General features: G+C 55.7%; 2 long non-coding RNA genes across 3 annotated transcripts; one reads left to right on the forward strand and one right to left on the reverse strand.

Annotated features, from left to right (window-relative positions):
• The first annotated feature begins 4,090 nt into the window (after positions 1-4,090).
• Positions 4,091-9,965, forward strand: LOC123617501 (uncharacterized). Of its 2 annotated transcripts, XR_006725650.2 has the most exons (5): positions 4,091-5,663; positions 8,325-8,488; positions 8,595-8,695; positions 9,063-9,224; positions 9,606-9,965. It is a non-coding gene; the product is annotated as an uncharacterized LOC123617501 (long non-coding RNA). The 2 variants fall into 2 exon arrangements; XR_012511570.1 differs by having other exon boundaries at positions 9,063-9,965.
• Positions 9,966-11,479: 1,514 nt separating this feature from the next.
• Positions 11,480-15,725, reverse strand: LOC123617502 (uncharacterized). The gene is made up of 3 exons (XR_006725652.2): positions 15,617-15,725; positions 13,618-13,701; positions 11,480-12,148 (listed from the first exon to the last, which is right to left on the reverse strand). It is a non-coding gene; the product is annotated as an uncharacterized LOC123617502 (long non-coding RNA).
• Between the last annotated feature and the right edge of the window lie 5,140 nt (positions 15,726-20,865).

A 20,865-nucleotide genomic window follows, 5' to 3' on the forward strand; every position in this document is an offset into this window, starting at 1 on the left:
TGAGCGCCCTCGCGCGAGAGCGGCCCGGCTGTGGAGACAGCTCTGCGTCTGGGGCGGCCTGCTCCCCTGCGACAGAGAACCGCCAGCAGCTACCCCCGTCGCTAAGCCCTAGACCTCATCTTGCCCGTAACTGGGACACATCGCACCATGTAAGGGCCAAGCGTTCTCACCGCCCAGCCAGCTGCAGACTCCTCTGTCCAGGTGGCCCGGGCTCCAGCCGTTTGCAGCTCGGCCAGCCTCCCCCCGCCCAGCACACTGATGCTTCTGGCTGGACGCTCACCCCCCCCCCCCCGCCCCACGGCTGCTCCTCCCCCTTACCCGGGGTCTTTCGTTACAAGCGTCTCTCTGCACGTGCCCTCAGAGCCTTTAACGCTCCTCATGTCAGGGCGCTAATCTGGCAACACCTGCCCAGTTCTGATTAAGTCCAGCCCGCCCTCCCCGCAAGCCTTCGCCTGCACAGCTGGCCACGCGGGGGAGGGGCCCGGCAGCCCTGTGCTGGCTGGTCCTGTTCAAGGCTCTCGGCCACTAATGTCCAGAGGCCCCTTTCAGTCACGCTGTCATCCCCTTCGCTGCTACTGCCTCCTGATGCCGCAGGCCCAGGGCTCGCTGCTTCGGGTTCTTTTCTATCTACCTGCGTTGTGATGTTCGGATCAGTGGTTCAAGATGGCATCCATGTGTGATGACAGCCTCCCAGGACTCTCTCTTGAACTTGGAGGTGGCCTCTGGACCACCTGCCCCGTGTGTCTACTTGGCGTCCACTGGGTGCCTCAAGGCAGTGCCTCTGCCAGAGACAACGGGTAGGAGTGAGCCCGCTGGGGTGGGATGCACTGTCTGCAGAAATGCAAAAATAATAATAATATGGAGAAAACCCGCCGGCTTTTTATTATTACCACGCAGCAGTGTATTGAACGCAGTCAGGGCTGGAGACCCCCATCCCCCGGCAGGCCCGGGCTCCCGCTGCACCTTCTCCAACATGATGTTTGCAAAGACAGTCTGTTGATGTTTTCCTTCACACCTGCTGTCCTCACAGCTTCCCGGTCGCTGCAGATGACAACTTGCTCCTTAGGTCTGCACCTGGGAGCCACCCCCTCCCTCTTTCTCATATACCCCATGGCTGAATTTCCCACGAATCTGGCCAGCACCACCTCCAAAAGGTAACACTGCCCCCTTGGTCCCACCACCTGCCCCTCTCACGAGAATTCTGCACCACCTCCCCCGGGTGCCCACCAAAGGCCTCAGAGCATCCTTTAAAAACCTGCATTGGATCAGGTCGTTCCCCGGAAGCTTCCTGTGACTTTCCAGCTCCTTACGGGCAAAAGTCACTGTCCTTTTAATGGCCTCACAGGCCAACTCGGTCCCCCACCTCCAACCTCTTACCCTGCCTTCTCCTCTGCACCCTTAGCTCCAGTCTCACCGGCTCCTGGCTGCCCTCTGGACACACAGGTGTGAGTCCACCCGGGCTCAGTGAGCTGGCTGTGCTGGGCCCGGAGTCCACAGCCCCGCCCCCAGGGGACTCTGACAGCTGGACAGTCAGAGGTGGGACAGGCCACCTGGGAGAAGCAGGGTCCAGGTATCACGTCCAGCTCCAAGGGGCTCTGTGCCCAGCCAGCCCGTGTGCCACGGTGGGGTGGGGTCTGCGTGCCATTCGTCACCGGCGGCCCGAGCCTGATGTAGCGCTGGCCGCGGACAAGGCGCTCCGACAGGGCGGCCCCCGGTTCTCCTTGTGTGGCTTAGTGCCAAGTCTCACCGGCGCAGCACCGCCCCACTGAGGGGTGGGACAGGCCAGTGAAGCCCGCGATGCAGAGACCCACTCATCTTCCCAGAGGAGTTAAAAGGGATTCTGCTCGAAGGTGAATCTCGACAGCCCTGGGGCTTCGCTTTCTTGGAGCCTTTCTCCTTGAGCTCCTGGGAGGCGGCCCTGCCCCCACCCGTGGTCCGGCTCTCAGGGGTCGGGCTGGCGGGGCTGGTCGTCCGTCCATCCAGCATGGTCCTCTGCTTTTACAGGTGGTAAACAGGCTCAGAGAAGTGACTGGCCCAGGAGACAAATCTAACCATCAGCCGTGACAAGACTGGAGCTGGTCTCCTGACTCCAAACCCGCGGCTGTGGGACTCTTGCCGGGGTTTGTTCCCCAGAAAAGCCCCGTCCACGAGCATCTCTCCTTTGATGACCCGTCACTGTGGGAGGACCTCCCAGTAAACCTTTGGGTCAGAACAAGGGCAGGCTTCTCTTCTCCCAGGCTGAGTAGGAACCCAGAAAATGGAAACAAAAGAGCCTTGGAGAGGAACCAGGGAAGGGTGGAGTGAGTTCTGGGCCCCTTGGGGCCAGGCTCCAGGGTCCAGTGGTGAGAGCCCCCCCGTGTCACCGCAGTGCCCAGCACAGAGCACGGGAGACTGCAGCACACGCCTGTTAGCGAGCCGGTGAGTTCTGGGACCCAGCCCCCAGCCCGTGCACAGCGTCACACACCTCTGCTGGACAGGTGGCCTTTGGCTGGGATTGTCACCAGCATGGCTCACTCATATGGGACACTGCCTACAGCCCAGGCCTTGTCCAGGGGCTTTAAACGTAGTGGCACAGCTGAGGCACTGAACATCACCTGGCCGGAGGCTCACAACTGGTCAGTCATGGGGCAGGGTGGCTCCCTAGGGACCAAGTGTAGGGCAAGGAGTTGGGGGTTGAAGGGCCAAAGATGACCTCAGACTCATGGGACAAGCCACTTGTACCAGATGGGATGCCTCCCTGCTTGTCAGCTGCTGGGGACGCCCAGTGTCCTCGGCCCCACCAGGCGCAGCCCGTCCAGGCCGGGGCGTTTCTGCGTTTCTAGGCAGAATGGGGATGGCGTCACATTTCCCTCTCAGGCTGGCCGGATTTGGAGGGACCTGAGCTTTAAATCTTGTAGACAAGCACCAGAAGCCTGCCCTGGGAGCCCTCTTCCTACGGGGGTGCTGTGTGCAGACCGCAGCCCTGCAGGAGACGGGCCTGCCCCAAACCGGGGTGCCTGCTCGGGGTGCCTGCTCGGTGTGCCCACTGGCCTCCACTGAGGGCTTCTCTGTCTAGGGGACAAGTCTGAGCAGAAGCTGAAGGCCCGCGTGGCCCGTCACCACGTGGCACGTTTCTTAGAAACAGCACGGGCCGGGGCCAGGCTTCACACATCTCAGAAGAGCGGGGAGGTTTCTCCAAGTGCGGTCTCCTCATCTGTTGCGATGTCTCCCGGGGAACCTCAGCCTGTCCTTCCTTCCGTTCCTTGCCCCGCACGCTGTCTGAACCCCAGCTCTTCTCAGGAGGCAGTGCAGACCGCAGACTTCCCAGCGAGGCCAAGTGCAAAGGCATCCCCTCCCACCATGAGGACCCGGGGCTGAGTGTCTAGGAGGCAGCAGACGTGCCGGGTTGCAAGGAGCGTGGATTCCTCACATGTGTTAGAATCCTGCAGGCCTTGTGACACTCCCTGCAGAGACATGGCTTTGTTGGCCGACAAGCTCCGGGTCTGCGCAGAGGATCCCAGGCAGGGACAAGCCCTCATTAGCAAGGATCTGTGTCCTGCGGTATCTCAAGGGCCATCTTCCAGGCAGAGGGACATAGTGTTTACAATGCACATGCCACCTTTGGGGAGAAGAAATTTCATCATTACCATTTCAATTAAAATTGTTCTTTGAAGCGGCAGGTCCCAAGGCGCAGCTACTGAATTCCAGAGCACGGAGACTGTGTGTCCAAAGGACAGGTCCTGATGCAGGCTGCTCCCCTCGGGACGCTGTGTTTGGGGTTCTTGTCTGTCCCACGGCCTGGGAGGAAAGAGAGGCCAACTGGAGGATGGGTTTCTCGGGAGCTGATGTCAGTTACCAGTAGCAAAGTGCTGAGACTCGGAACACAGGCCCGAAATGCTGTCACTCGTCACTTTCACAGTGTGTCCAGAGGATGGAGGAGGGGTGTCCAGGAAAGAGACGGCACCGGCCATCTGGGCGGGCCAGCCGGCCCGGCGGTCCTTGGCAATAACCTCCTTGTAATTGTCAAGCCCTCTGAGTTCATTACGGAGACTTGGGAAATGCAGAGGAATAAGAAGACAGCCACAAGTGGCCCTTGATCCCATCTCGAGGGGCAGCTGCTGTTTTTGTATCTTCTGGTTTCTACATTCTTCTAATATCCTACAAATATTAGCTCTAAATCTCACCAATTTGAAATGATATTGGACCCTTAGGTTTGGATCCTGGTTTTTATTTTAATCTAACACTGTTGATAAATATTTTCCCATTTCTTACAATATTCTTTGAGAATGAGATTTCAATGGCTGGAATTCCCTTCTGTGGGTGCGCCATAAATTGCATATCATTTTCACGACTGGAGCTCCCTGTGGGTGTCCTTGGGGGCCACCTTAATAGTAATAACCCACTTCTCATTCCTCAGGGGGCAGGTGCTGTGTGTTTATTTGGTGCCTGCTGTGTGCCAGGCTCTGAATGTGGAGCCTACAGTCTAGTTAGCTCTGTCCTGGATGGCTCCCCCTCCCCATAACAGGACCCTCCGCATTTTTGGAAGTTGGTCTCCAGGTAGCAGCTCACCTGTCCACCTGCCTTCCTGAGAAAGCCCAGTGTGTAATCTGTCAAGAGGCTGCCGGCTCCGGCTCCATGGCATCCACTGGGAGGCTCAGGTGCCCCCATGCCTGAATCTTCTAGAGTTTTTAAGAAAACAGGTTTTGGAGGAGGAAGTACATCTGGGGCTGGGCTCTGGGGTCAGACACCCCTGGGTTCAGCCCCAGCCCTACCTCTCGGTGGCTGTGTCCTTGGTGGTACAGCCAGCCCTTTAACCTCGGTTTTCCCATCTCTGAAGTGGGGCAACAACAGTGCCTACATCCCTTGGTCGTTCTGGGGTCCAGCTTCCTGGCACTGAGCCCAACCTTTGAGGGAAAGTTGGCCATGGAGACAAAGCATCCAGCTTCGGTCTGAGGTCCCAGCCCCTGGCACTGGGCAGTGTGATTAGGCCAGCTCCCTCGCGATGGCAGAGTCTCAGCTACTGAGTCCAGATTGTCCCAGAAGAGTTAATTCTCTCCCTCACTCAGGCCATCAGAGACCCAGCAGGGGAACCAGCTCAGGACACATGGTAACATGGAAATTAAAATAACAACTATCAGAGAACCCAGCCCACGATGGCTTCACAGCAGGGATTCATCTTCTTCCAAAGAGAAGTCTGGAGGCTGGCAATGGCTGCAGTCCGTTCTGGTGCCCAGTGCTTCTGCCAGTGGCCCAGGATCTGTCTGGCTTTCTTCTCGGCTTTCTTAGAATGCTGTTCTCCAAGCCCCTTGCCTCTCCCTCTACTTCCATGCTTGTTGCCACATGGTCCCAAAGTGGCTGCCACAGCTCCAGGCAATGCATTAATGTCCATGGCAGAAAAAATGGTAAAGGAATATCACCAGCAAATGCCCCTTTTATATCTGACCTTATAATGGGGAAGGAAACCCCAGCCACACCTCTAACCTCCAAGCTCACGACCATGCATTCACTCTTAGTTTCTCTGTTATACACAGGTCACCTGTAGCTAAAGGGAGGCTGGGGAAGTGAGCGCCTGGCTTTGTCACCTTTGAAGTGGGAGGTGGGCCGGCAGGAGTGATTTGGGAGCAGCTGCTGGCTGGCTAGTGAAGCCCAGGTCCTCCTGTCTGTGTTCTGACTTCTACTGCTGGGTAAGTGGGCTGCTTCCAATTATTTTTAAAATTGTAAGTAACATTTTAATAACCTATTATAATATTTTCGTAAGTTTACGAGAATTGCCTTCCAATAAATTCTTTTAAGGAGAATTAGGTCAATGGCACATGCTGCTTGAGGCCCCTAACCTACACGGATGGCACGGTCGGGCCTCATTTCGTTGACAGCAACCCCGTCGGTCCTCAGGCCCTCGCCCCAAGTCCTCCTGTGTCCCTCTCCTTCACACAAGGCACTCAGCCCATCAGCTTCCAGACTGTGTCCATCATCGGCCCTTCTCACCACTTCTGGGGGTGGCTCCCTCTGTGGCCGGAGCCTCCCTGGTCACCCTGCTTCTAAGGTCTGGTTTCAACACCTCAAATTTTATGATGTTGTTAACATTCCTCCAGTGGGGACCTGGGTCTCATTTCACACCACGTAAATCCCAAAGTCATAACAGGGGTTGACAAGGCCGGACAGGATCTGACCCGTTATCCCCCGACCTCATTCTTACCACCTCCCCTCATGCCTCTAGCCGCGGCCTCCTGGCAGCTCCTCAAACTCACCAGGCACGCCCGCCCCCGGACCCCCTCCCCACCTCCTCCCTCTTGCTGCTCCCTCTGCTGGAACGTTGACCTGGAATCTGCATGGCTCATTCGCATGACATTTTGCCCCAGTGTCACCGTAACTGTCCTCCTTTAGAACGCACAGTCCCTGAGGGCGGGCGTCCCCTCCACCCTGGCCCCCACCAATACAGCCCACAGGCACTGGTGAGGGAGCTGCCACCCTCACCCCTGTCCCCGAGGGGTCGTTTGAATTTTTGTATCTCAATTTCTTCTTTATGAATGAAAGCTATGCCTTCATTTTTCTCTTTGCACCTCCTGAGCTGATTAGTTTGAGTGTCTTTGTCAGACTGCAGGCTGCTCCGTGAGGTTTATTTTACGAGCTGTGCATTCGTGTCATTGTTGGGTTTTGGATTTTGTGTATTGGCTCTTCAGCAATACACAGAATTTCTCTGTCGAGGTGAGGTTTGGGTCTGCAGGTCTGTTCTGAATCAGAGGTCTTGTTTAATTTGGCTCGTGCTCTTCTGAGTCCCGTCTCCCCACCTACTGGATGCCTGGTTGACTCCAGGGGGCAGAGGTTCCATGTTCAGAACCAGCCCTGGGGACAGCATCCAGGGCTCCCATCTCCTGGTGTTTGGGGAAATGTCGCAGACCCTTGGTTCCTGGTTGCAAGGCTATATGGTGGCTTCCGGCATCCTCTGAGTCCCTGCTTGTTAATGCCACTGGGGCAGAGCAGTGGCCTGGTTCCTGCATCCTGTGTTCTGCAGGGAGCTTTCAGTCCCAGACCTTGGCAGGGCTGAGACTTACCACCACAGGTGCCCAGAGCCCGCAGGCCTAGCGCTTGGCTTCACAATGTCTGCATTTCAAGTTCCTTTTCTGGTCTGTGGAGTTATTTATCCATTGCTTGATTGTTTGTTTGAGCCTGGCTACATCTTTCTGACTGTATTCTTACATTTTATCCATCACTGCTCTGTATTCGGAGCAGAGATTATTAAGGTGCGAGTTCGGTGCTTCATCTGTATCAGAAGCTGACAGTCCCAGCATCACTGGTCCAGCACCCCTCCCCTCCTCTCCTTTCGGGTTAGCCTCTCTAAGTGAGGACTCTGGCAGACAGGTGCTCACCTGCATCTTTTGGACCCTGCAAGGATGTAGCCTGGGGCACACTCATTCACCACTCACATTTGGGAAGCCCCGCCTGGCACAGCAGAGGGATGAGATCTTTGGGCAGAGATGGACCTGGATTCAGATCCTGACTCTCCACTTTCTAGCTGAGAGAGCTGGGAACACATCATTTCACCTCCTCCGACCCTCAGCTTAACCATCGTCTGTGGGGTGACAGCTCCAGGTTGTTATGCGGGTCAGACCTGGCAGCAGTCTTTATGGGGTTCCTGGCTTGCTGTTGGGGCTCCAGCCGCCGGGCTGTGGCTCCCAGCAGCCTTGAATCTCACCAGTGTGGGCGTGGTGAGGGGCAGGAGGGGGACAGAAGGCTGAATTGAGTGGTGTCTTTCAATTAAAGGACGCATGTTAAAAGGGTTCTCAGTGGAGGAAATGAATCCATAATGAACAACCATTGGCATCATGCCCCGGGGATTAACATCAGCCTGGCAGGGGTGTGTGTGTGGGAGGTGAACACATGGAGAACAGCTCGCACAGCCGCCCTAAACAGAGAGGTTTAGGAAGCAAGCAATTAGCACCAACCAGCCTGCAGCCAAGCTTAGGAGGATGCAGAGAAACGGATCTGGGTAATTGATGCATCTCTGTGTCACAATCTGTCCTTATGAATATAAAATACCCACGAATGTGGATTGTCCTTGATAATTACTGGCAATGTCATCTTTTTAATGAAAATTAAGTGCTTGAGTAGCACTAAGCAGGAGCTTTGCTGGCACATTTCATTGCTGCACGGGGAGCTGATAACCTCGTTTAAAAGCAAGCAAAACCTGGGAGAATTGGCTACGCCTCCGTTGAAAACCAAGGGGGACCGTTAACTTAAAGGAAGAAAATAGCTTCTGTGTGACTGTTGCCTGGTTGTTCTTCCCTCTGTTTTACCTGAAAGGGCCATGATGAATTAGTGATTACACAATCTGGTTTCTAATCCAGAAGTTCCACGGGACATGTTATCTGGAGCCGAGTTGCTCGCCAGTGTCTCCCTTGAAGGCTATTAGACCACATGCGCAAGAGGAAATGCAAAATACCGTGCTTTGAGATGTCTCCCCAGATTGGACGCGAGGTGGAGGGATGCAGATGAGAAACCCAGCATCAGGGTAGGTACCCGGAACAGGGGAGTAACTAGTCAAGAACATTAGCATGCTCTTTGCGCCTGAATGCTACTATTAACTGCAAATGATTCTTATCTGTTTATTAAAACAGGTTTTCTCGGGGCTCGACAAGAATAGAGCAATTAGTTACAAGGAAACTTCTGAAGGAGTCTTCAGTGGAAAGCCTTCGCTCTCCTAGAATATTTTCCTCCAGTAAGCCTGAATTAATGAGATTTTACTGTATTCAAATGTGGAGATTTAGTTCGGTTTGTTTTTCTGTGTTTCTTCCTTAAACCTCCTAAAATGAAGAGGCTTTGCAAAAAAAATGAGCTCTTGAGAAATAAATGAGAGGAAATGTCATTCACCTGGTAAATATTCTGTGTGGAGAGGGTTCCGGAAAACCCATGCCACGTGACATGTGGGTGCAGCAGCATACTGTGTGCTGAGTTGTGCCCCCTCCTGTCCATACGCTGACATCCTCACTCCCAGGACCCCAGGATGTGACCATATTTGAAGATGGGGTTTTTGAAGAGGTAATTATGGTAAAATGAGGTCATATGGGTGCACCCTAATCCAATAGGACTGGTGACCTTGTAAGAAGAGGACAGAGACCCATACAGAGGGGCAGCCACGTGAGGACCCAGGGAAAAGGTGGGCTCTGCAAGACAAGGGGAGAGGCCTCAGGAGAAACTCACTCTCAGATACGTTGACCTTGGGTGTCCAGCCTTCAGAACCACAGGAGGTAAATCTCTGTTGTTTAATCTGTGGTGCTGGGTTCTGCAGCCTGAGCTGACTGGGGCAAGGAGGAAGACATCCCAGCAGCCAGGGCCCTCCTCCTGACCCCTTGTGGTTTCCTTGTATCCTGCTGTTCAAGTGCAGCAGGAGGTCCCAGGCCTCAGGCTGCTTAAAAGGCAAAAAGCATTTATCAACCTGACCTTAAACTGCACAAGTTTTTCTCTAGATCTCTTTTCCATGGAGCCCCTTCCGAAGCACACTTTGTTCTAGGAACAAGACTATTAAGAAAGTCCCAAAGCTGGAGATGAACTTCATACCCAGCAGGGGGAAGGGGACATTGCACCTGCAAAACCAAGAACAACTTTGCAACCATTTGTTACCCTTGTAGGCCCCCGACAGTGGGAACAAAGGAATGAGCCCTGGGCCGGAATGGTAAACAAGTTATAAAAAGCTGCAGACTCAGAGGTGAAAAGGCTGGTTAGCCAAGGACGGGTAAGATCCCCAGAGGGGGGCAACCTAAGACAGGCACAGCCTCCTGAGTCCAAGAAGAATGCTGTTAAGCAGCTGTTTCTCATACGTTCCGCCCCGATAAGGTGTAAGGCTCGCTGGTGCCGACACGAACACGATTTACCAAAACATAAAGGGTCTTCTGACCTTGAGCCAGATGCTGCCTGTTAACCATTTCCCTTGTCATTCTTCTTTGCTATATAAGACTGTGTAACTTAATAAAGCTTCAGCGTAGCCATCAGCTCTCTCTGCATATGGTGTGTATGTGTACATGATATCGCGACACCAACAACCCTGTATGTAATCTCTATGGAAACTAGCCCCGCCCCTTGAACTCTGGAACTTTCACTATAAAACCCCCTGCCTTCTCTCCCCAGCAGGCTCGCAGTCTTGAAGGCATTAGCCCACTGTGACCTTTGCCTGCAAAGAAATAAATCTGCCTTTTCTACTTTATCCAAAACTCTGTCCTCGAGTCTCAACTCAGTAAGCAGGGTATGGAGGCCAGGTTTTGGCAACATGCAGAGTGGGACTCTGTCCGACCGAGCCCAGAGGAAGACACTCCTGGGGTCTTAGTGTTTTCTCTGAAAATATGTTCTTGGGGGTTAATGTTGAATTTTCAAAATTAACTGAAGGAAAATGACATAAAGTGAACACTGGTTAATCCTGGGTGGTGGACACTGGTGTCTGGCATCTGGCTTCTCTGTGCTTTTGTGTATGTATATTGTTAGCATTTTATGCTGAAAATGTCACACTAAACCCTATTGTGCCTTCACCAGCGACGAAAAGCATCAGCCTGCGCAGGGCCAGTCCTGTCTGCTCTGCACCCCCACCCACTTCCACCCCCTCCCTGGGGCCAGTTTGAAAAGCACCCGAGACTTCGCGTCATTTCATCCCTGGATACTGGAATGTGTGTCCCTAATGGGGGTGATGTTTTCTTAAAGCTTAGCTGTGGAGCCAGCACCCTAACCCAGGCATCCAGTCCCACGATTCCTGAGTCTTCAAACGGCTTTTAGCTCAAGATGGCGGTTAAGTTTTCTCCCCAGGAACATATTGGCTATTGATTGTTCCCAAAGGGTGACCCTGCCAAGGGAGGGGCACATGCCCTCCCTCCTGCCCCCATCCCAGAGCCTGCACAGGGCGTGTCACCACTCAGAGATGCACAGGAATCGTTGATGGAACGCAGGTGCATGGTGAGTGTCTGTCGTAAAACATGGTCTAGTTTATCCGCAGCTTAGCTGCCAGCACCTATTTCAGAGTCGCGGGAAATCCCGCCCCTGACTGAATCATCTCGGCTGCCACTGAACCGCACAGGGGGCTTTACAGACCCTGCCTGCGTCCCCCTGCCCCCCACACCCCAGCACAGGGCCCTGCTGCTGGTGGTCTGGCATCCGTCTCTCCAGGTGATTCTGGTGGAAATCCAGGTGGACCACCACGCTCCTGGTGATGAACCACCACGGCCCCGAGCCCCAGGCCCCAAGGGCATTTACTTCCATATCCACTTGTGCGTCTGTGTTGTGCATCTGATCCAAGTGCGCGAGGAAACATGCTGTAATTTTCAAACATAATCTCACTTAATCCGTGTTTGTCGAGTGAACACAGTCCAGCTCCTTTGAAGAAAAAAGAATGTAACGCTTTGTTACAGAACAACCACTACCATGTAAACAAACAAAAATCAACCCACTGGAGGTGGTGAGACAAGTTTACTTTTGCAAAATAATGTTTACACCAAAGATTAGACAAAGGAACAGGCGACATTTCCCGGACTTGTGGCGCGCGGAGCAGTGAGGCATCTGCTGGCACCGCAGTGTTTAATCCGCACAACGACCCTGTGGGGTGGGGGCTCTCGTTGGCCCCATTTCACAGGCAGAGATGCTGAGGCCTGGAGAGGTTGCTGAGCTCACACGGCTGGTAAAGGCGAGTGAAGAAAGACCTCAGCTGGGATGAGGGGTCGGCTTGAAGGGAATCATTGCGAATGTGAACGTGCATCTTCTCACGCTCACGGACTGCACACACGTCCCGTCCCACGGAGGCGGCAGGGGTGGGCTCCTGCCTGGTCCAGGGCTTTGTCAGAGGCCAGGGTGGGTGCTGACGGGCTGGGATAGGGTAGAGATTTCCTAATCAAGGCAACGGAGACACTTGGATCAGGGAGGTAAATTCAGAGTTTGTAGGAAGGCGTGGCCTTGACTCTGGGAAGGCCATCTGTGGACGTGAAGACCCAGGGGCCAGCGGCTGGGGTCCACGCGCATTTGGGAGGCAGCGACCAGCGACCAGGCTGAAGGTGGATGACTCCTCAAGGTCCCAGAGTCTGTGAACAGGGACTGGCGCTCAGGGCTGCTCCTGGTGCAGGGGTTGCAGCTGGAACGGGAGGCTGGGTGGGCCGGGGTGGAAACCCCTGGAGGACTCAGAGCGTGGCTGGACCTGCCTCTGGACCATCAGAGGGAGCAAACAGAATTGTTTCAGAGCCAGTTAGAGGGAGAGTCTGCTGAGGCTCTCTCTTCAGAGACAGCCCACAGGTAGTCCCAAGCTCCCGGGGACTGGGGAGACGGGGCGGGGGCCTGGGGGAGGACCGTGAGCAGGCGGGTCTCAGTCCCTGCGCCCTGGAAGTCATGGGCAGGTTTGAGGCAGAGGTGCTCAGAGCCAGTGGTGTTCTGAGATACCCATGCCTGACTGGGGCCTGGGGACAAGAGGGGCAGCCAGGAGGCCTTCCTGGGGGGTGAGGTGTTGCCTGTGCAGGTGGATGTGGGGCTGCACGGGAGGAGTGCCGTGGGGCTAAGGAGGAGGGGATGGATCCGAGGGGGCGCTGCGTTGACCCTCTAAGCCGAAAGCAAACAGCAGCAGCAGCAGTGATGAAAATCTGCGGCAGCTTCCCCGTGCTTACAGCAACGCACATTTATCATCTCAGCGCTGAGGTCAGAGGTCCAGGTGGGCCCGGCCGGTGCCTCTGCCCCAGGACGGGCTGGAATCAAGGTGCTGGGCGGCCCAGGCTCCGGGGTGCAGGGGGGTTCATTTCCTGTTCATTCTGGGTTTTGGCAGAATCCACTTCCTTGTGGCTGTAGGACTGAGGTCCCTGTTTCCCTGCCAGCTGGGGTTGATCTCAGCGTCTGGGTGTTGCCTGCGCTCCCCTGGGTGGACCCCCTTCTCCATCTTTGGAGCAGAAGTCCCTCTCGCTCTTTGCTTGGCTCTACGGCCGGCTCCTGCCTCACCTTTCCTGCTGAAACCAGAGAAGGTTCTCGGCTTTTCTATGGGCTGACGTGATTCACCCGAGCCCAGCCAGGAAATCTTGGATAATCTCCCTTTTTAAAAAATTGAAGTATGGTTGATTTACAAGGTTGTGTTGGTCTCCGGTGTGCAACATGGTGAGTCACTACACACACACACACACACACATTTATTTTTTTCATGTTCTTTTTCATTATAGGTTTATTGCAAGATCCTGACTAGAGTTCCCTGTGCTGTACAGTGGGACCTTGTTGTTTATCCATTGCAAATACAATAGTGTCCTCCTGCAGATCCCAAGCTCCTAATTTATCCGCCCCTCCAAATTTCCCCTTGGGGAACCATAAGTTTGTTTTCTATGTCTGTGGGTCTCTGTTTTGTACTTAAGTTCATTTGTGTCACATGCTTTTTTAGATTCCTCATATAAGTGGTATGGTGTTTGTCTTTCTCTGTCCGACTGACTTCACTTAGTGTGATCATCCCTAGGCCCGCCCATGCTGCTGCAAATGGCATTACTTCATTCTTTTTGATGGATGCCATGGAAGCGACCTAAATGTCCATCAACAGATGATTAGATAAAGAAGTTGTGGTTTACACACACACACACACACACACACACACACACACACACACACTGCAACATCTCCCTGTTGTAACGTCCATAACCGTAATCACACCTGCCAGGTCCCTTCGCTGTGTGTTGTACCAGAGTCACGGGCCGGGACGATGCGGACATCTTTAGGGGGACGTTATTCTGGCTCCTGTGGGTTTAGAGCATAACACAAGAGACAGCGTTTATTCTTTCATTGTGTGAACATGTCTTGAGTACCTACTATGTGCTGAGTTCACACCACACTAAGGAGGACAGCCTGTCTTCACGTCTTGCCCAGCCCAGCGCCGGGGGCGCGGGGGAGGGGACGGAGTCCTCCCCGCAGGTGGGCAGCCAGCCGAGCGCCCAGGGTGTGGCCGGGCTGCACCTGCAGGGAGCAGGGAGGGACCAGTGATGGAGGCGAGGATTGTGTCGCCGCATGGCTGGGCTGAGCTGTGGAACGTTCTGGACCCACTTTCCCAAAACTTTGGGAGTTTTCAGGGACTCCCCCAACCGCACGCTTTCAGTCACTTCTACCTGACATCAGAGCCGGGAGAGGCTTCAGAAATCATCTAGTTGCAATGTTTTCAAAAGAAATCTCCTTCAGGAGATGTAAAGCAGGTTAAAAAAAAAAAAAAGATTCGGTTCAAGCTGGGGTTGCAGAGAAGGTGGGGAGTGGGAGAGTGGAGGCAGACCCCGATGCTCAGAGCCCAGGGGCTCCTTGGAGCCCCAGACCCCCAGAACTCAGCTTGAAAGGTAAGGGAAACTGAGGCCCAGAGGAAAGCATGATCTGATACAGGAGAGAGAATGTGGGGTGAGAGCATGGCCATGTCCCAGGTCTTGAGTGAGTCCCTGGAATGTGTCCCACCAAGTGTGGGTCCTTGGCTTCGTGCAGGAAAGAATTCAAGAGTGAGCCACAGGGGATAAAGGTAGGTTTATTCAGAGAGAAGCACGCTCCGTAGACAGAGCGCAGGCCTCTCACTCAGGAAGGAGAGCGGCCGCGAGGTGCCGGGCTGTTTTTTTAGGGGCTCGGTAACTTCACATGCTAACAGGTCGGAGGATTATTCCAGCTACTTGGGGGAGGGGCGGGGACGCCCAGGGACTGGGCCCCACCCACTGCGGCCTTTATGGTCACACTTAAAACTGTCGTAGTGCCTGTGGGAGTGCCAGTCGCCAGGCTAACCCACTACAGTCAGCGTATAATGAGGCTCAAGGTCGACTGGAAGGCAAACGTCCCACCACCTTGGGCCTCAGGTCTACTGGGAGTTGGCTCTCCCTCCACTGGGGTGCCCACTGCTGTGTCAGTCCCTGAATGGCTGTGCCCTGCCCCCTCCCTCCTGTCTCAGTTCAGCCAACAGCCATCAGGACGCCTGGTCCCCGGCTCTCCTCCGACAGGGTGCTGATGACTCCAGGGTGTGGCTTTTAAACCAGAGTGGCGCTGGGAGCCCGATTTATCTTGGAAAACTCGCCCCCAGACCTGTAGAAATTCCGTGTATGAGGATGCTCCCCAGCCCCACTGCCGATTTTCCCTCGGTCCGCCTTCCGCCTCTATTCCCAGATCCAAAGATGTATGCCCCTTGCGGAGGCCAAGCTCTTTCTCTAAGAGCGCCGCTCAGCTCACACAGACAGCGCGCGCTCTCTCACACTCAGAGCCGCCGCCGCACCTGCCCGGGCCGCGTGGGGAGGAGGGCGATGTCAGGTTGCTGCCCCGCGGAGCAGCGGGCTTCGCGCGGGGATGCTGACGTGCGGGCTGGCTCTTTGGAATGCGTTTCTGCTTTAAGCTGGGCAGGCTCACTCCGTTAATGTCCCTTCTGTGGCACATCGGCTCAGTGTTTCCTGCCTCTGCGCTTTCCCGCTGTGCCTGAGAGACTCCATACGACCCGGGCTCCACACGGGCAGATTTACGGGGCCTCACGGGCTCCCCGAGGCTCAGAGGAGCAGCCCAGGCTGGAACACAAGCCCTGGGCATGAGCCGGACAGACCTACAGGCCCTGGGGGCACAGCCGGCCTGGCTCCCGGACCCCTCCCTGCCCCTGCTCCCCCCACCTTCCTCCTCTCCTGACCGCCCTGCTTTTAGGGTCACTCACAGATGCTCTTGGATCCTGGTACCCCGCTGGCCTGAGGGACTGTTCTCTGCACATTTCTTTGGGAGCTGGAACGACGAATCCTTGCTGGTGGGTGTGTTCTGTTTTCTGGAGGGAGTTCACATCAAACATCATTCACTGTGGCCACTGGACAGTGTTTCTCATCAGCCCTGTGCGTCACATCCACCCCCACCCCAAATCCCCTGGCAAGGAGGGCGGGTTAAGCCACAAGCAGTCATTAACCCTTTAGCCTAAATTAGGTCCTGCTACCCTCTCTGAAAGCAATTCTGTAGGATCAGAGAGCCTCCCCACCTCAGTTCCAGTTGGGGCGAGGTGCAGGGGGCACGTGGGAAAGGTACGTAGGAATGAGGGCTTCAGGAAACCCGAGGGAAGTGGTGCAGCCCCAAGGTGAGGAGGGGAGCTGCGGGGTCAGGCTGCCAGCCCGAGGCCCCGCCCCACCGGCCTCAGTGTGCCATGATGAGTCTTATCCCACCGCAGTCTGCTCACCTGGGGGAGGTGATGCCGGCACCCGCCCCACAGGCTTGGTCTGAGGGTTCTGTCCTTTAGGGAGCCTTCCGTGTTGCAAGCACAAGTGAAAGCTGGCCATCATGACTATCGACATTTTAACTCGAGGTTTATCAAACGTAGGTAAACGCACGGATCTGTTCGGAGGGAGCGGTTTCTCCTGGACCCTGGAGGACAGCCTGAACCCTTAAAGGTCAGTTTCAGCGATACTGGCTGAGAAGAGGCAGAGTTTAGGTGCATGGCATTCCCTGCTTAGTGGCCCCTGAGAAAGCTTTGTCTTTTGACGTGAGAGGCTGTATTTTAGACTTGTTGAACTAGAAACGCAAGACTTAAGTGTTCCCAAGGACCTTGCAGACTGGAAGGATTTGTCCTCGTCTGGGCTTGAAGAGCAGCCTTAAGCCGGTGGGGAGGGTGTGGGAGGGGTGATATGTGGGGGGCTGTCAGGCAGGGCAGGTAAGCACTCCGGGGCTCCTCCTGTCCCACCAGCTTCCCTCCATCCGCGCCCCCACCCACCGCTGCCAAAGCCCATTAAGTGCGCGGAAATAGCCGGGTCTCGTGGCAATGGTGCTGCCACCTGGTGGCCTGCCCTGCAAACTGTAGGTTCCCCACGTTTGGGGCGACCCCGGAGCCCTGAGAACTCCCACGTGGACCACCCCCCACCCTGCAGGAACCAGGTCCAGGATCGCGCAGACCCTCCCTCCTCATCCACCTCCTCCAGGACACCTGCCTCGCTAGGGGTTTCCACTGGCTGGTCCTCCAGGCCTTCCCTGCCTGATCTCGGCCCCCTCCTCCTACAGGTGTGGGTCTCCCCAGGAGGTCAGCCCGGATGGCAGCCACAGGAGCAAGGGCAGGGGTCTCCCAGACCCTACGCACCACATGCTGGGCCCCTGGTTCCCTTGCCGAGCCCCTCCCCACCCGTCTGTCCTCCAAAAGAACAACATGGCAGGTTCCGAAGAATCCTGTCTGCCGACCGGAGCCTGCTGACGCTAGCAGCGCGCACAGACCGCAGAGCTGACTCTGGCTGAGCCCCTGGGTGGCTCTTGCTTTACACCCAGACCTTGTTTACTTGCCTGCAGGCCTGGGAGGGGCGGCTGTCGGGGCCTCACGGAGGAGGAAGAGGCAGAGCCGTGAAGCGAGGCGCCGCGCCCTGGGGCCGCCCCGCAGCCCTGCCTGGCCTGGCACTAGCTGCGACAGAGACCAGAGGGCTTGGGTGCTGGCTCCCAGCAAACTCCAGGCCATGCCCCGGTCCCGGGGAGGGCCCCACCCGGGATTTGCAGTGGGAGCCTGAGAATCTGCACTTCTAGCAAGTGTCCTTGTTACTGCCGCCCCAGGACCCCACTTTGAGAACCACGCATACATGTCAGTGGTCCTCACCTGAGGCTACAGTTACAGAAATGCAGACGCCTGGGTCCCCTGCGCGAGGTGCCGTGTTATCAGGCAGGGCTGAGGTCAGGCGCTGGGGTTCACAGGCCTTCAGGACACTCTACGGTGCAACCAGGGTTGAGAATTTTGGATGTGGTTCCCCCTCCCATTCGGGGGAAACTGAGGCCCCAAGAGGGAAGGAAATTTACTCCTGGGTCATAGGGCAAGTCAGCCTTTCTGGGGCAAGGTCTTGGGTGGGTGTGGCTACACGTGGGTGTGACTTCTCTGGGATGCATCTCTGTGGATGGGACCCTAAGCTGGTGAGGGGCTGGGCTCAGGGGTGCGGGTCAATGGGCGGGGTGGGGGGCAGCTTCAACGGCCAAGTGTGTATCTTGCTGCGTCTCCCACCTCTGCCTCACCCACATCCTGCCCAGGAACGTACACAGGCAGAGAGCAGACCGCATTCCTCAGTTAGAGGCCGGGTGCCATCAGCGCCATCCGGAGAAGGGGGTGGGCACGCAGCGTGTGGGGTGCCGGGAGTAGCTGAGGGGCAGAGCAAGACGGCGGGGGGCTGGCAGCACCGGCGGGGCTGAAGGAAGGAGGAATTGGGCGTGAGTCAGCCCATCCCCTGGCCAGGGCAGACACTGTGTGGTCTCAGGTTGACCCCGACCTTCTCTACCACTGTGGCCAAGTTCCCTGTTACGAGGAAGGCCCTGGACCCCACGAGCTCCGTGACGGAGACAGTGAATGTGCCACCCTGACGCTGGGCGTCATTACTATCTCTGCACCCTCACCCCCGGAACTGGGTGGGAGACGGGGGCACCCACAGCCCACAGCAGCTCTGCAGGGCCCCGGGGCGGGTCTGCCTGACCGCAGAGCCACGCCCCCCTCCTGCTCTGAGCCCATCACCACTGCCTTTGGTGGCGCACTCAGATGTTCTCCATGGAACGGCGGCGTGCGGACCAAGCAGAGCTGTGAATTCTTCAGTGGCCTAGCTCCCCCCATTACTTAAAAAGAGGAAGTACTTCCAAAAGGAATGAGGTAAATGGCCCTGTGCCAGAATGTTCCTCCCAGCACGAGTGTAAGTGTTATAAATAAGCACCTCGTGTGATCCAGTGTCAACCCTGGTGAGTGAACTGAGAGCCCACACTCCTTGGGGGACCCGTGTGGCCCCTCACTGCCTGGCCTCCTCCACCCTAACCCTGGGTTTGCAGAAGGAAGCCAGCAGCCTTCTCGTTGACCTTGACTTTGGAAGCAGCCAGTCTGAGTGATACAATCCTATTGAAGGAGAAGAGGGAACTTAATGAGGTTTGGCTCCCCAACCACGTGCATCTTTGGGGAGGTACAGAGTGAAGAAGGTGGTCACTGCCCCCCCTTCCCCTTCAGTGAGGAAGTTGGGGTGCCGTGCTTGTCAGGAAAAAAGTTAGACTCCTTTTGGTGGGGAGGGGAGTAAGAAATGAGCTGGTTCCTGACAACACAAGGATTCTAAGGTGCCAGTGCCAGCTGAGTTCCCCCCTGCAGTCTCCCCTGGTCCTGGCCGCTGGGCTCAGGGATGAGGTCTGGCATTCTTAGTGATGTCTGGAACACGCTGGCATCGTGAAAATGGTGAGGAAGGCGGCTGTCCTCTGGATGGGACCAGACTCTTAGGACAGTGGTGATTCCTGACATCGTGGCCATGCACCTGCCCCTCCCCCATCTGTGCTCTCGAGAAGAGGAACAGGTCTCTCTCGGAGGGTTTTTCCTGTCCCACCTGCCCCCATTCAGCCTTACCCCGGCCCCAGAGCTCCTCTGAGCACTCTCTCTGCCACCAGCTGGAGGTGAGCAGTATCTGATGAGGTCCCCAGGGAGTGAAGGACACCACCCATCTGTCGGCCCAGCTCTCACACACCTGACTGGTCCTTGCCCGGTTTCTCTTCCTCCTTCTTCTGGGGCAGGCACAGAGCTTCAGGGTCTATGAAGCCTTGCTGTTGAGTGGAGGGTGACGGTCTGGCTCCAGCCTGCTGGGTGACTGGCAGCTGGCAATCGCACCTGCAGTCTTGGAAATCAGTCTGCGGCAGCTGTGGTGGATACGCCATCTCTTGCAAACTGGTGATCACGAGATGCACTCACAATGGCTCTCTCCACATTGAACTCCCAGGAAAACTACCCCCTAACATGGGACGGGGGATGTGAGCAGACCGGGGTCCTTGGCCTAGCTCACGTTGGTCGTTACCAGCTCCCTGGCAAAGAGGACAGGAGAGGCTAGACTTGGAATCCAGCGGATCAGGGTGTGGATGCTGACCGTGGGTCCCAGGGGTTGGAAAGGAGGCTGGTCTTTACCAACGGCCTGGCTGACCCCATGTCCAGCTCCCACAAGAGCGCAGCCTAGTTCTGCCGTGGTAACAGTGGTGAGTTTCCCGCCGTCGCCAGCATCCCTGGGGGGAGGGATGTCGCTGCATCCGCTCTGCCATCTCTGTGACTTCCTGCTGGGCAGGATGTGGTCCTGGACCCCGAGGAGCCAATCACTGCTGGATGAGTTCAGGCGGGTTAACCCCACTTGCCCTCAGCGTATTTCCTTGAGTAGGGCAGGCGGTAAGACTCCCATTTCAGGGCCACGTCTCTTGAATGTGAAGGCGAACACACATGCTTGTCAGATCAGGATATTTCCTGCAGACGCTGAGTTGGAGGTGGAGAAAACAGCTCGTTCAAAGTACTTAGTGTGGCATGTTTGTGTCTGAAGGCCCCTGCCGCATGAATGGTAACAGCGTTGGGGGTCCCGGGCATTTGGTGCCTGGCTGTGTGCCGAGTGCCACGGCAAACCCGTCCATACTTTCCCCTCCAAAGAGGGAGGTGTCATTGTCACCCTCGCTTACTAAATCAGAAAACTGAGCCTCAGAGAGGGTGGGCACCTGGGTGGTGGTCCCAGAGCCGGGCAGAGGCTGAGGTGGGGTTTGCTGCGGCTCCAGGGTCCCGACCCTAACATCAGGTGGAACCGAAGTGAGCTGTTATCTTTGCTAGGAAGTCTTTCCCGCCGGATCATCAAGCTACGATTAGAATTCAGCAAGAGTCCCAAAGATTCAATTTGGTGCATTTAATCTTATTGCCTCTATTACTGGTGTCCCATCACATTCCAAAGTGTACACGACAAAATGCAAATGATAATTGGGTTAACGGCGTATCATCTGAAACAATAATAAATTAGCCCTCATTTAATAACCCACCTTAAAAGCGGAAATAGCCGTGCTAGTATATGATGAGATATCCTGGTCTGTGTATACACAACACTCTGGGAAATACATTAAAAATTAATTATAGTAAAATCGATATGATTAGAAGCAAAAGTCCTTTATGCGAAGGCAGTAAATGTGCTTAAGATCTTACGGGAA

The sequence above is a fragment of the Camelus bactrianus genome, chromosome 13 (assembly GCF_048773025.1).
Source record: "Camelus bactrianus isolate YW-2024 breed Bactrian camel chromosome 13, ASM4877302v1, whole genome shotgun sequence".
Lineage (NCBI taxonomy): Eukaryota > Metazoa > Chordata > Mammalia > Artiodactyla > Camelidae > Camelus > Camelus bactrianus.